The 12,020-nt window shown below is 40.5% G+C and overlaps 1 protein-coding gene across 13 annotated transcripts in view; it reads left to right on the top strand.

Moving 5' to 3' along the window:
• The window catches only part of PMFBP1 (polyamine modulated factor 1 binding protein 1), a 384,114-nt gene that overhangs the window by 232,208 nt on the left and 139,886 nt on the right, over positions 1 to 12,020 (top strand). For all 13 annotated transcript variants that reach the window (XR_016022045.1, XR_016022038.1, XR_016022042.1 and 10 more), the window contains 2 exons: positions 4,060 to 4,134; positions 4,777 to 4,957. The gene's annotated coding sequence lies outside the window, so the exon portion shown is untranslated. The remainder of the gene's footprint in view (positions 1 to 4,059; positions 4,135 to 4,776; positions 4,958 to 12,020) is intronic.

Below are 12,020 nucleotides of genomic sequence, written 5' to 3'. Positions count from 1 at the left end.
TGGGGGACCGGTGTGGACAGACTGGAACACAGCTGAAAGGACAACCAGCAGGCTTTGTGGAAAGGTGAGATATTAGGGTGAGGGAGAAAGAAAAGGGCTCAGATACCGACTCTTTTCCTCCTAAACAATCCTGATTGAAAGCAGCCCCACTAGTACACCTAATTCTACAAATCATTCTTGTCCAAATATCTCATTATGTTGTTGTTTCATCTTGGCTGCTCAGAGTACAGCGTTCTCTGAAGACACACAAAAGAAATTTTCTTTTGGCCCCTGCTCTTCTTAGAGCCATGAATGGCTTTTCCTCTATCTAAACCTGCCAAGGAAGGCGAAGGACATTTATCCTACCCCGGATTCTAGTGTACGATGAGAGAATTTGCATCATTTCATTTTTCTGTATCTGTCCTCTGAGAAATGGGGATTTAATGCCCACTCTACAGAGGTTTTCTGGTGATAAGATGAAATCACACATGGTCTGGCACCTAGCTGAACTTCAGTAAAAGACAGGATGATAGTCATGATGACCAGTGTCTCACAAAACAGAGATGAGTGAAATTGACCTGATTCCATCAGCGTGGAGTTCTCTAGTTCCATCTGACTCCCTCCATTCCCAGAAACCCTTAGTAATGTGCTGGGATTTGTGAAGCCACATTGGTTCCTCCAAAGCACCAGCTCAGGCTGACTGGGTAACCTCTTGATGTTACTATATTACTTATTCCTATTCTCTTGTGAGGCATAGGAATACTTTTTGAAACAGTAGCAAGAAAAAAGTTTCTGATAAAATAATGAGCCTTCTTTATTTTGAGCTTTCCTTTGATGCTTGCCACCTCCCTCTCATTAGGGCTTATTGTCCACCACTGAAAAGGCCAGTGTCCTCAGACTGTGCCCAGCTGGAAGGAGAACATTGAGCTGAAGAGTGCAAAAAAGCAAAGAAATCACACTGAGATGATATTTTCCTTTATGAGACATTTCAACCATCATAACAAAGAGAATGTCTTATGAGCTGACCATCAGTTTTAAATATGGAAAATATTGCCTGGCTTTGGGGCAGTAAGTATGCCCTTATATTTTAGATGTCACTAACAAAGCCAGTAAGAGGTTTGTCCTATGGTGTTTCCCTGAAAATAAAACCTACCCAGAAAATAAGCCCTAGCATGATTTTTCAGGATGACATCCCCTGAACATAAGCCCTAATGCGTCTTTTGGAGCAAAAATTAATATAAGACCTGGTGTTATTTTCGGGGAAACACAGTATATAAATAACATGGAGAAAAGAAAGATTAAAAAAAAAAAAATGACTGCTTCCTAAATCCTGGTATGTACCAAGAGTCCTGAGCATTTGGTAAGACAGATGCAGTCTTGATCCTAATACATTATTCTTATCCCTCTGATTCTGATACCTTCTTTTATGTCTTTGATCACTTGAAGCATAGTTACGTTGTAGTCTGTACCAGATTGTTCTGTGACCTGAAGTGCTCAGAGTTCTAAATCTGCAGTTTTCTTTGTCGGCTGCTCTCATTCACCTTCAGCAGGGCTTTCGCTACACCAGTAAGAATCCTAGGTGACTTGTACGAAGCTATGGCTCTCCAGAGTATTTTTGGGTTTGCTTCTGCCATATGCCATAGGGATATTACCAGCCTAAGACGAAGCTTGATTTTAGTTTTTCAGTTTACAGGTTTCTGAACTTGGTGGGTAAAAATATATATCCCCAAACCTGTAAAGCATAGTCAAGTTCTCAGGGGAGACTTCTCCCCACCATGGGCCATGAAAGGATGGCATCCCTGTGACTACAGATGGATTTTTTTTCCCTAGGCCATCCTTTTTGGAATCTCAGTTTTGTGTGGAGATATCAGTTCCAACTTCCTAACTTCATGGGCACTGGCACTTGCAAGTGTAGGCATTTGTTTAAAAGAATGTGTATTCTGTTTTATTCAGGATTTCTTAACATTTTTGGTGGAAGGGTTTGGGGGTTATCTGTTCCACTATCTGGATGGAAATGCAGCTATTAATTCATTCTTCATACTGCAACCAGAGAGAACTTTTCAACATATAAATATGATTTATCAGTCTTGCTTGAAACACTGGTGTGGCTTCCCAATGATTTTAGGATGGAAACAAAAATCTATAACCTACAAGGTCTTACCTGCTTCCCCATTCTCATGTTGCACCTTATGCCTTCTCATTCTACTCACACTGAGGTTCTACTCACTCTGTGGTTCTTTGGGTTTCTAGAATCTACCTCACTCCTTCTTACCATAGCAACTTTACACATTCTGTTCCCTCTTTCTGGAACACCCTCATGTCCCCCAGTTCACTCACCCTTCAGATCTCAACATAATTGTGCAACTGTAGTTTTCTAGGTTCAGTTTCCTCTGATGCATGTGTATATTGGCTCAGATGCCCTCTCCTTTATTATACTTAACATAGTTGTGCTTTTAGGTTTATTTTTGTGGTTATTTTTTAATATCTCACCCACTGGACTGCAAGCTCTATAAAGGCAAGTGCATGGCTTTTCTTATTCACCATTTTTATTAGTCAGTAAAACTAACACTAACTGCTCCATTCACACTAACACACACACACAAAAATCCTAAACTGTCAGTAATTTAACACCATAAAACTTGATTCCACGTGCCATCGTCCAGTGTAGGTCAGCCAACTCTCCTCCAGCTGAATCCCACAGACCCAGACTGTACCACTGGCTTCGACATGTTGCCATTAAGGTCACAGTGGAAGGCAAAGAGAACAAAGGATCACGTGGGAGGTTTCTGTGAGCCAGGCCAGGCAAACATCATTTCCACCCACACTCCATTGGCCAGAACTCAGTCACAAGGCCCTGTTACAAAGAGCTGGGAACTATAGATTACCCGTGTGCCCGGAAGAGGAAGAGGAAACGGTTATCAGTGAGCTCTCGAGTCTCTGCCACACCATTGCACTTTTAGCAAAGAGGAATCCCTGACAATTGGAAGTTCTCAATAAGCACAGAGTGAACGAATCAACAAATGGAGGCATGGACAGATGGAGGATGGATGGATGGTTCCGTTGTCAATGAGTATAGCTCATTGATTTAGCTAGTCTGGAAGTTTTTTGAGTGGAGAGACCATCATATCTGTATTGCTCATCATGATAGAGAAGTTTGGGGCACATAGTAGAGGCTCACACAAGAATAAATGATCACCACTGCTTGGAAGATTTCATGAAGGAGATAGACTGCTAGTGGATCTTTAAAAAAGGGTATGGAAAGAAACTGGAAAGGCAAAGAAGTAAATTTGTGAAGGCCTGGAATGGATAGGTGAAAAAATAGGAAAAAGGATGAAGAAAGGTTAGTTCGCATGTGATTGAGAGCAACAAGGGAAGGCACCAGCGGAGAATCGAGAATCTTACAGGAGTAACCTGGCCAGTGTGATCTAAACACCATGTCTGCTGAGTCCCTTTTCTCTTTTGGTGTAGCATAGCCTTACACTTAGGAACCAGGGTAACTCTTTAGTGAAATAGCACGTTCTCCCCTCCCATTTTGACCCTTCGTGTTGAAAATTAGTAAAATGTGCCCAGGAAATACGTATTTGAATTGGCCAGAAGTTGGTACTACAGAAAGCATTTTCCCATGACCATGCAGAATGGTAAACCATATTAGTTCCAGCCCCAGCTGTCAGGCCAGGATTTCGCCCTAGCCCTTTTCCAATCAATACCTAGAGCAGCCTGGTGCCATCAGGAGGGAGCTGTATTTTAAAAACTGAATGAAGTAGGACGGCCAAAATCTTTCCGTTCTTTATGCTCTTTCCTGAAGCTTTCTGCTTAGGGATGGAGGGCATCCTGGCAGCATGAGGGTGCTGCCCTCCCCTGCCTTGAGGAGAGGTCAGTGCTGCAAAAAGTAGCCAGCCCTATGTTACAGGCTCCTGAAATGCACTATTGGAGTTAGTGACAGGGGGTCCGCTCTACCTCTGGGGCTGCAGCAGTGCAGTGAGCTTTAGTGGATCAATACTTTAGTCTTGTCATGCTAATTGCTCATTGGTTGACATTCATGATCCTTCCTTGCTCCCTCCCTATGTAAACTCCTTACAGCTGGAACAGTGAGATGCAAAAATCCTGAGCCTTGAAAGCCAGCTCCTGCAGAAGAGAGAGGGCCTGGCAGCTGAGGTATGGCGCTCCCCCATTTCCTTGCCCCCCCCCTTAAAAAAAGCTTCATGTGTGTCTGTATGTGGTGATGTGATAGGGAGACACACAAAGAAATGCCTGGGGTAACTCCTGCAACACGTAAATGGTATTACCTTTTCGGAATAAAACAATATCCTCTCCCGTTCCACTCCTCTTCCCCACACTCCGCCCACAAAAAAAAAAAAAAAAAGAAAAAGAAAGAAAGAAACTCAGAAACAGAAAAATACCCCCCTTCTATGAGTTTGGTTGCAGCCCTTCTCCTGTTTTGGAGACTGTGTCGCCCTTCTCCAGCTCATAGCCAACACATACGTGCACTGTCCTCTTTGCTCCCAGGCTAGGGCATGTCAGACTGAGCTGCCGTGTGTGTGTGTGTGTGTGTGTGTGTGTGTGTGTGTGTGTGTGTGTGTGTGTGTGATCACGCCTACCATATTGGCTTCCTGTCCCTGGAACATCAGCTTTTCTTGTTGGCTGAGCCTGTCCCCACAACCACTGTTGCCACTGAGACCACCCTAACTCCTACCCTGTAAGCTTCAGGCCTGTGCTATGCAGGGTTTTGTTAAGCTGTTTAGTATTAATTGATTTTTTTTTCCATTTTTTTCTTTCTTTCCCTGGGCGGGTCAATAGCTGGATGCTTCAGGAGCAGAGGATCTATCAACTGCAGACCAAGCATAGGGAGACGCAGGCAGACCTGGAACAGAAACCCAGCAAGCTCCAGTCGCTCCGACAGTACCTGGTGGCCGGCTGTCAGCAGCAGGAAGCATGCCACGGGCCACGAGGCAGGAAATGACCCAATCCTTGAGGTCTGGTAAGTTTCCTCACTTTGGGAAAGTGAGGCAAATGATTACCAAGTCTTTCCTTACTCAAAAGAGTCGGCAGCATTTCTGCTGATTTCAGTTAATGAGCTAAAGATCAAAATTGGGGTGCCCCCAGCACATCTGGGAGAATGGAGGGGTCGGGAGGGAGGAATGGGAGTTTGCGGGATAGATGAGGGCTAACCAAACTCCGATCCTAAGGTGAGCCTCTGCAGCCAAGCAGATGTCCTGGGTATCGATCCCTGTATCCCGTTATTGATTTCCTCTTGGGGCCAAGAATGGGGTGGCCCTACCGAGGACAAGAGGAGAACCGACACCCTCCCATAGGGCCGTGCAGCCCTAATCGGTGATAACAGTGTTAAGTAGCCAGTCTGGAGATGAGGTTTGCTCAGATCTATTGATCTGTGCTCCCCTGGGATATAAATCCTTCTGAATTTGCTTCTGTGGATATAAATATTTATAATTAAAATAGCCTAGGTGCCTTAGCCACAGGGAGAGTGGCCCATCCCAGGGTAAGGTTTGGTATCAGTCTCTTCCATCTCCCTACTTTGTACACTCTGCTCCCTCTCTTGCATCTGTTTAAACATCTCTGTTTTCTCCTTTGAACCCCATTTTGCTTGCCCTCTGAGCGACAGGCACAATGTCTCAGACTATCGGAAGCCAGGAAAATCCCATTCTTTCTGAATGCAGCCCCTAGCTGAGGAGGGAGTGCCACTCCCCCCAGTTAAGGATACAGTTTCATGTGCAGTCAGGAGCCTGGACTAAGAAAGGAATGGGCTATTTGGGGTGGGGGGAGGACCTCTTTAGTTGTTGCTTTGTTCTTGCTCTCATTGGGGCATCAGTTTGGATCCAGTAACAAACAGGCTTTGTAGTACAGATGTGTTAACCAGTGCCAAGACCCTGCAGGTGCACTTGCAGTGTTAAATCCAGAACAATTTGAAGGGCCCCACGCTCCTATTTCTCAGTACCTCACAAATCTAAGCTCACATGAAGTGAACAGAGCATCCCTTACCCAAGAAAACAGAAAAAGAAAGGATGCTGAGCACCTATTTGGGGGCAGAGACCTTGACGCCAGCCAAGACCATTGGCCCAAGCTTTGTCCACTGCAAGGACAACCTCTTAAAGGATTGAAACTATTCAGCTTTAATTTTTAGAAATGTGGGTGGTAGGAAGAATGGTCTTGGAAATTGTTTGCTGTGCTCGCTAAAGCTCTCATCTGCTTTGGTGTCCAGGATACAAATCTGTTCACCCTGAATCCATCATCTGCTTTGGTATCCAGGATACAATCTTTTCAGTTTTGGAACATCTGACTATTTTTATCAGGTGTCTGCCTTGCTTCCGTGCTTATATCTTCAACTGTGTGTCTCTGCGTGTCTACCCTCAGCAGGTTTCATTAATTTGTAACTGATGCCTACAAAAGTGTTTAAAGGCTTCTGGATCTCATGCTTGTCAAGGGTGTATGTTAGTGGGTGTGTATGCACTGTCTAGGATGTGGCAAAAATTCATTGGGTTTGCTTCTGATTTTAGACACTCTGGTCCATTTGTGTTAATTAATGCATGTTTGTGTATGTCTGTGCAGGTGTCTGTACTGGGAAAGCAATGAACATAATCATGTTAGTGTCCCCACATTTCCCTTCCATTTGCATTAACTGTGTCTTTCCCAGATGCATATTAAGCTTTGCTTTTTTTTTTTTTTTATTCAGAAGTGGTGGTAGTTTCAGAACTCAGATCTAGCTCATTTGTCTCTTTTAGCAAATGATTGAGGGTGAGAGACTATTCCAATTGGCAGTTAAGGGTCAGTATTTTGGACTCCATTTGGCTTAGATAATTTATATAGAATAAAAGTCTAACAGGTATAATCGCAATAGCCTTGGCTTAAGAATGTTTCTAAGCATACTTGAGGTTGCAAAAACACTTCAAGCTAAAAATGGAAGAATGTTCTGGTTAGTAACTTGTATGCTTCTGTGGTAATGGAGAGAATTGGAATGCAGTTCTCTTTGTTTGATTTATATGGTGACACCCAGAATGTGAAAGGTGCATTTTACTGTAGAAATAAACTTTCAACATTGACCTAGAGAATGGGAGACCCAGGCTGGTATTTAATTCCTTCTCTGCTAGCTATAAACTATTATAAATGAAACGCATAATTAATAAAAATAGATTATTTTTAAGGCAGAAAAATCCTGATATTGGTGTCTTTCTCCCATTGTTTGCAATATTTGTGAATATTTGCTTGCACGATTCCTCTGAAGAACAAGCTATACTAATTTGGAGAAAGTGATCTAAATTTTAGAATTGGATGCACTTCATTAATTAAATGTGTTCTCTTGTGATCTTAGTGCCACTAAATCTAAATAACACATACATAAATTCATTGCTGTCTTGTGCTACTGTTCCTACAGGTCATATTTGAAAGCTTGTTGCCAGCCATAGGGAAATGATTTTATTATAGAATCATCTAGTGACTTAGGATAACAAGCTTCAATGTCTTCAGTCGTGTACAAATTTAACTCCTTTGTTATAGACATACTCATATGCTACATTTTCATTTTACATTTTATACATATAGATATATTTTTCAATCCTATTTGTCTAAAAGATCTTACATTCAATATATTTTACAGTGCAAAGATAGAAATATTTGTTATTTTTGTATTCATAACAAAATATAAAGATATTAATATTTCACTGTCACTTTCATATTAATAATATATATGTATTATGTTTCAAACCTTTCTGAGCATCTTGACGTGTTCATTTAATTCTAGTGCAAACTTATGAGACAAGTTAGAGAAACAGTCATTAGCTCCATTTTACCGACAATAAACATGCACCAGGTGACACACGTATTAGTGTCAGACTTGGGTCTCTGACCTGAGGCTATGGACTCCTGATCAACTGCTCTTTCCAAAGCTACCAGCTACCTCTGTTCATATTTGATAAAATTTCAGCATATTCTGCACCTCTGGCACCTATCACAACCCCTGAAAGGCATGTAAGGCAAACGGTGGTTATCTTAAATGATCGTTACCGTTCTGCTCATGCAAGAAAAGGTAGCATGTAAGTATTTCAGGCATCTTTCTTTGGCCTTTAATATACCCCAAATGGCTGCAGAGTCTGATGTCATGACAGACCATTTTTGTTAGGCTCAGAAATCCTGTGACTTATTAATATGGCTAATCAATAGGTTTGCTCACCAGGAACACGCCCCTGTGAAAACATAGTGAGTGTATATTAGTATATTTCACAAAACCGTTGTGCACATATCTAGTCTTCATACCTACCAACATTTATTTTTAAAGAAACATTATGTGTAACTAAAAGCATCAAGCGAAGTGTTTAAAGTCAAGCATAAACTTTTTCTCTTCTAAGATATCCATTGCCCCTTCCCTCAGCCTTCTCACCAGTTCAGGGGTTCTTAACCTTTTCTGTGCCATGTACCCCACTGCCAGTCTGCCATAGACCTGAAGCCTATAGACCTCTTCTCAGAATAATGTTTTTAAATCTAAAATTATATAGAATTACAAAGGAAACCAATATATACTGAAATTCAGTTATCAAAATATTAAAGTCAATTAAATATTAAAACCAATTTCCGATATGATGATATGTGTACTTTTTATGAACACGTTAATAAGGTTCAGTGGTGGATATACTACAGTAGTTTTAAGAAAGTGATGAGTAGAAGAGATATTTTAAGATTGCCTACATGGTATGTGATATGGATGTGATAAGAAAACAGCTGTGTCTTCTATTGGTGCCATTGTCACTGATGCTGTGACTGTTACTGTGGTTTGTTTCCTATAGCTAGTTAAGATTGAAGGAAATGCTCAATTGTTTTTTAGTATTAGTGAAAACAAAGGTGTGATTATTTTCTTTTCCCCATCCAAGTTCACAGACCCACGGAATTCTATCCGTTAACTCTTTAGGAATCAGTAGATGCCAGGTTAAGTACCCCTCCTCTAGTTACTTTTTACTTATTTTTCAAAACTCAACTGATGAGTTTTCAAAACTCATCATCTCTTCTAAGAACTTCACCAACCTCCTCCCGTTGGAGTTAGCTGCCACTCTTCAGTGTCCCATGAGCAGCCTAACACGTAGCACGGCAGCATCTGCACTGATTTCCTCGTCTGTCACTCCTAAAGAGTGTATTCCTGAGGGCGTGGGTCACCACCTAGCACAGTGTCTCGTACACTAGTTACTGAAGAGGAGGAAGAAGGAAAATGGAAAGATAAGGGAGCTATCAATCACAGAAATTTAAAGTCAGTAGCTTGAAAATTAAAGTCAATAGTTGGTTTCCATCTAATTTTCCATCAATGGCACCTTCATATATCCCAGGCAGTAAAGACGGCCATGTGGACCCTGTTCTACTTCCCTTTTGGTGCAACTCTCAATTTATAGCCTCCTAAGAAAATCATAATTCCATATTAAGGGCTTAATAATAATAATATTCCAGTTTCAGACCTATTTCTTCTTCTTTTTTTTTTTTTTTTAGGTTCTCATTAGTACAGACAGGGAAAGAGGCAGTAGGAGCATGGAGATAGAGTGCTTTCTTCACATCTTAAGCTTTTAGGGCTTTCAAATTAAAAAAAAAAAAGACAGGGAAAATTATTTTGATTCTAAGGGACATACACAAATGTGTAAATTCTTTCTAAAATTCTATGGACTTGAAAATAATTATTAAGAAGTTTTTTCTTGAAAAATAGAATACTAATAATAAAAGCCTCTTACGTCCTCAGCACAAATGCTTTGTGTAGGATAAGCATAGATACTTATACACAGGAAGTTACACTTTCAGGCATATACTCATCTTATTATAATGTCACATAAAAATTAGCATTTATTCATGCATATTGACTTCGTTTTATATGCACCTCCTCCTTCCCAGTAATAAATATTTGCCGTTCCTACCCAAAATGAATGGGTATTCACATATCATTGTGAGGCCGCATATCTCTTGGGTACAAGTTGATTTTGATCTACAGTGGACTTGTTTTTACATGAGAAAGAGGATTGAGATGGAAATGGAGATGAAATTTGCAGAAAAATTTATAGCCCTTTTGATTGTCTAGTAGCTGTCTTCTATTCAGTATCTTGTGCATGAGCGCCTGTTGAAACCAAGTCATTGAAACCAAACCAGTGGTTTTTGATACACCTCTATAGAATATCTCACTGAAATATGTTAGTCAACCCCGAATTTAGATTATAAAATTGAATCTGATTTCATATAAAGTCCTAAGATCTTGACTTGAATAAAGCTCATTTCACCCCATTATTTAATAAGACACTGACCCATACGCACTCCATATATCCTACAAGTAGTATTTTATCAGGGTCACTGGTAAGTGTCCATGGAGCAGATACCAAAATATTCTTCTAGATTTGACCTTTGTTTCAACATTCATCCACTGAAGCAGAAAGTTGAGCAGTATTCTGTTATCCATTCCTAAATGGAGTGTGGGTGGAGTAAAGCAGAAAGATTGAACAAAGACTGTGATGACGATAGATACAGAGAAGTCTCTGGCACTGAAACTATGGGTCAGAGAATTCATCTCAAAGGATGAATTAATATTTGAGCCTCTTCACCTTTTGAAAGGAAGTCCCTGCTTAACTGGTATTCTTGTCTCTAGGTTTCTGAAGGTCCATTACTTAATTTATGCTCCTTAACCCATTATATACCTGCTTCTTCCTAATTTTATTATCCTCTTTTGTTATTCCTCTCATTCCTGCTCTCCTTACCTTTTTGAAACATCTTTTATTTTGAGTTAACTATTGCCCTAAATTTACTGATTTAGTATCTAATCCTTGAGCTCTTCAGGAGAAAAGTCTACTTAAATCCAAAATGTAAGAAATATTTTTAGCAGGCAGGGAAATTGATCTAGATACACATAGAGAAACATTTCCTGAGACTTTTATTACAATAAATATAGGCATTCATAGTTGATATGATTATATTAGTATTACAGCAAGAATCTGATACTTATGCAGTGCAGTACACATCTTTCCCAGACAGAAAGGAAAATATGGCTCTGGAAACACAATTCAAACAAGCAGAACAGGAAAGTTAGCTTAAATACTATACCATACTTTATAACAAAAATGTATTTTAAAAGAAACTAAGAACTATCTGAACAAATAGATCAACAGAATCATAGCTTGAAATAAAGAGATTGCACCGAAGCAATATCCTTATGAATTCGTGTGCTCTACATTTGAATTCATCTAAAGAATTCATAGTAACGCTGAAGGGGGCAAAAGCAATTTCACAATCAGTAGAAATTATTTTTAATAATCTACATGTTCAGGATTATTTCAAAATTATAAATATTTTCAAAACAGAAAAGAGGGTGTTCCCAGGAATTATCATCGATTAACATGTACCCTCTGTGCCCAATAATATAATAAATCAGATGTGAAGAGAGAAAAATGGAGAGGATGTAGAGGCTCATGGAGCCAAGAGCAGGAGGCAGCTTTAGGGATGGATAAAGGACACATCATTCCAGAAAAATGTGATCACTCTTTTAAATCGCATTACAAGACGAATGGATAAAGGGAGTGCACTAGAGGTAATATATATGGATTTTACTAAAGCATTTGATACACTGCTCCATGAATTTCCACTAGCAAAATTAATTCAAATTGGGTAGAATATGTGCATGGTCACATAGACTGAAAATTGGCTGAAGGCCCATAAACAAAGAGTAATGACAAATAGTGGTCCCTGTCATTTAGGCGGGAGACAATGTCCAATGAATCCCTGAAAACGGATATGCACTTTGGTATCATATAACCACCTCACAACTGATCTGGGGAAGGGGAAGGGAATTATAGAATTCACATACTTTGATGTAGGAAGACAAACCAAGACACAATTAGAGCACAAAGAAGAGTTAAAAATAAAAACAGAGGGGCAGGCCCGGTGGCTCAGGCAGTTGGAGCTCCATGCTCCTAACTCCGAAGGCTGCTAGTTCGATTCCCACATGGGCCAGTGGGCTCTCAACCACAAGGTTGCCAGTTTAATTCCTCGAGTCCCGCCAGGGTTGTTGGGCTCCGCCC

The sequence above is a fragment of the Rhinolophus sinicus genome, chromosome 8 (assembly GCF_057876585.1).
Source record: "Rhinolophus sinicus isolate RSI-liver-muscle chromosome 8, RSI-T2T, whole genome shotgun sequence".
Classification (NCBI taxonomy): Eukaryota; Metazoa; Chordata; class Mammalia; order Chiroptera; family Rhinolophidae; genus Rhinolophus; species Rhinolophus sinicus.
This window is presented reverse-complemented; position numbering and strand designations above follow the sequence as displayed.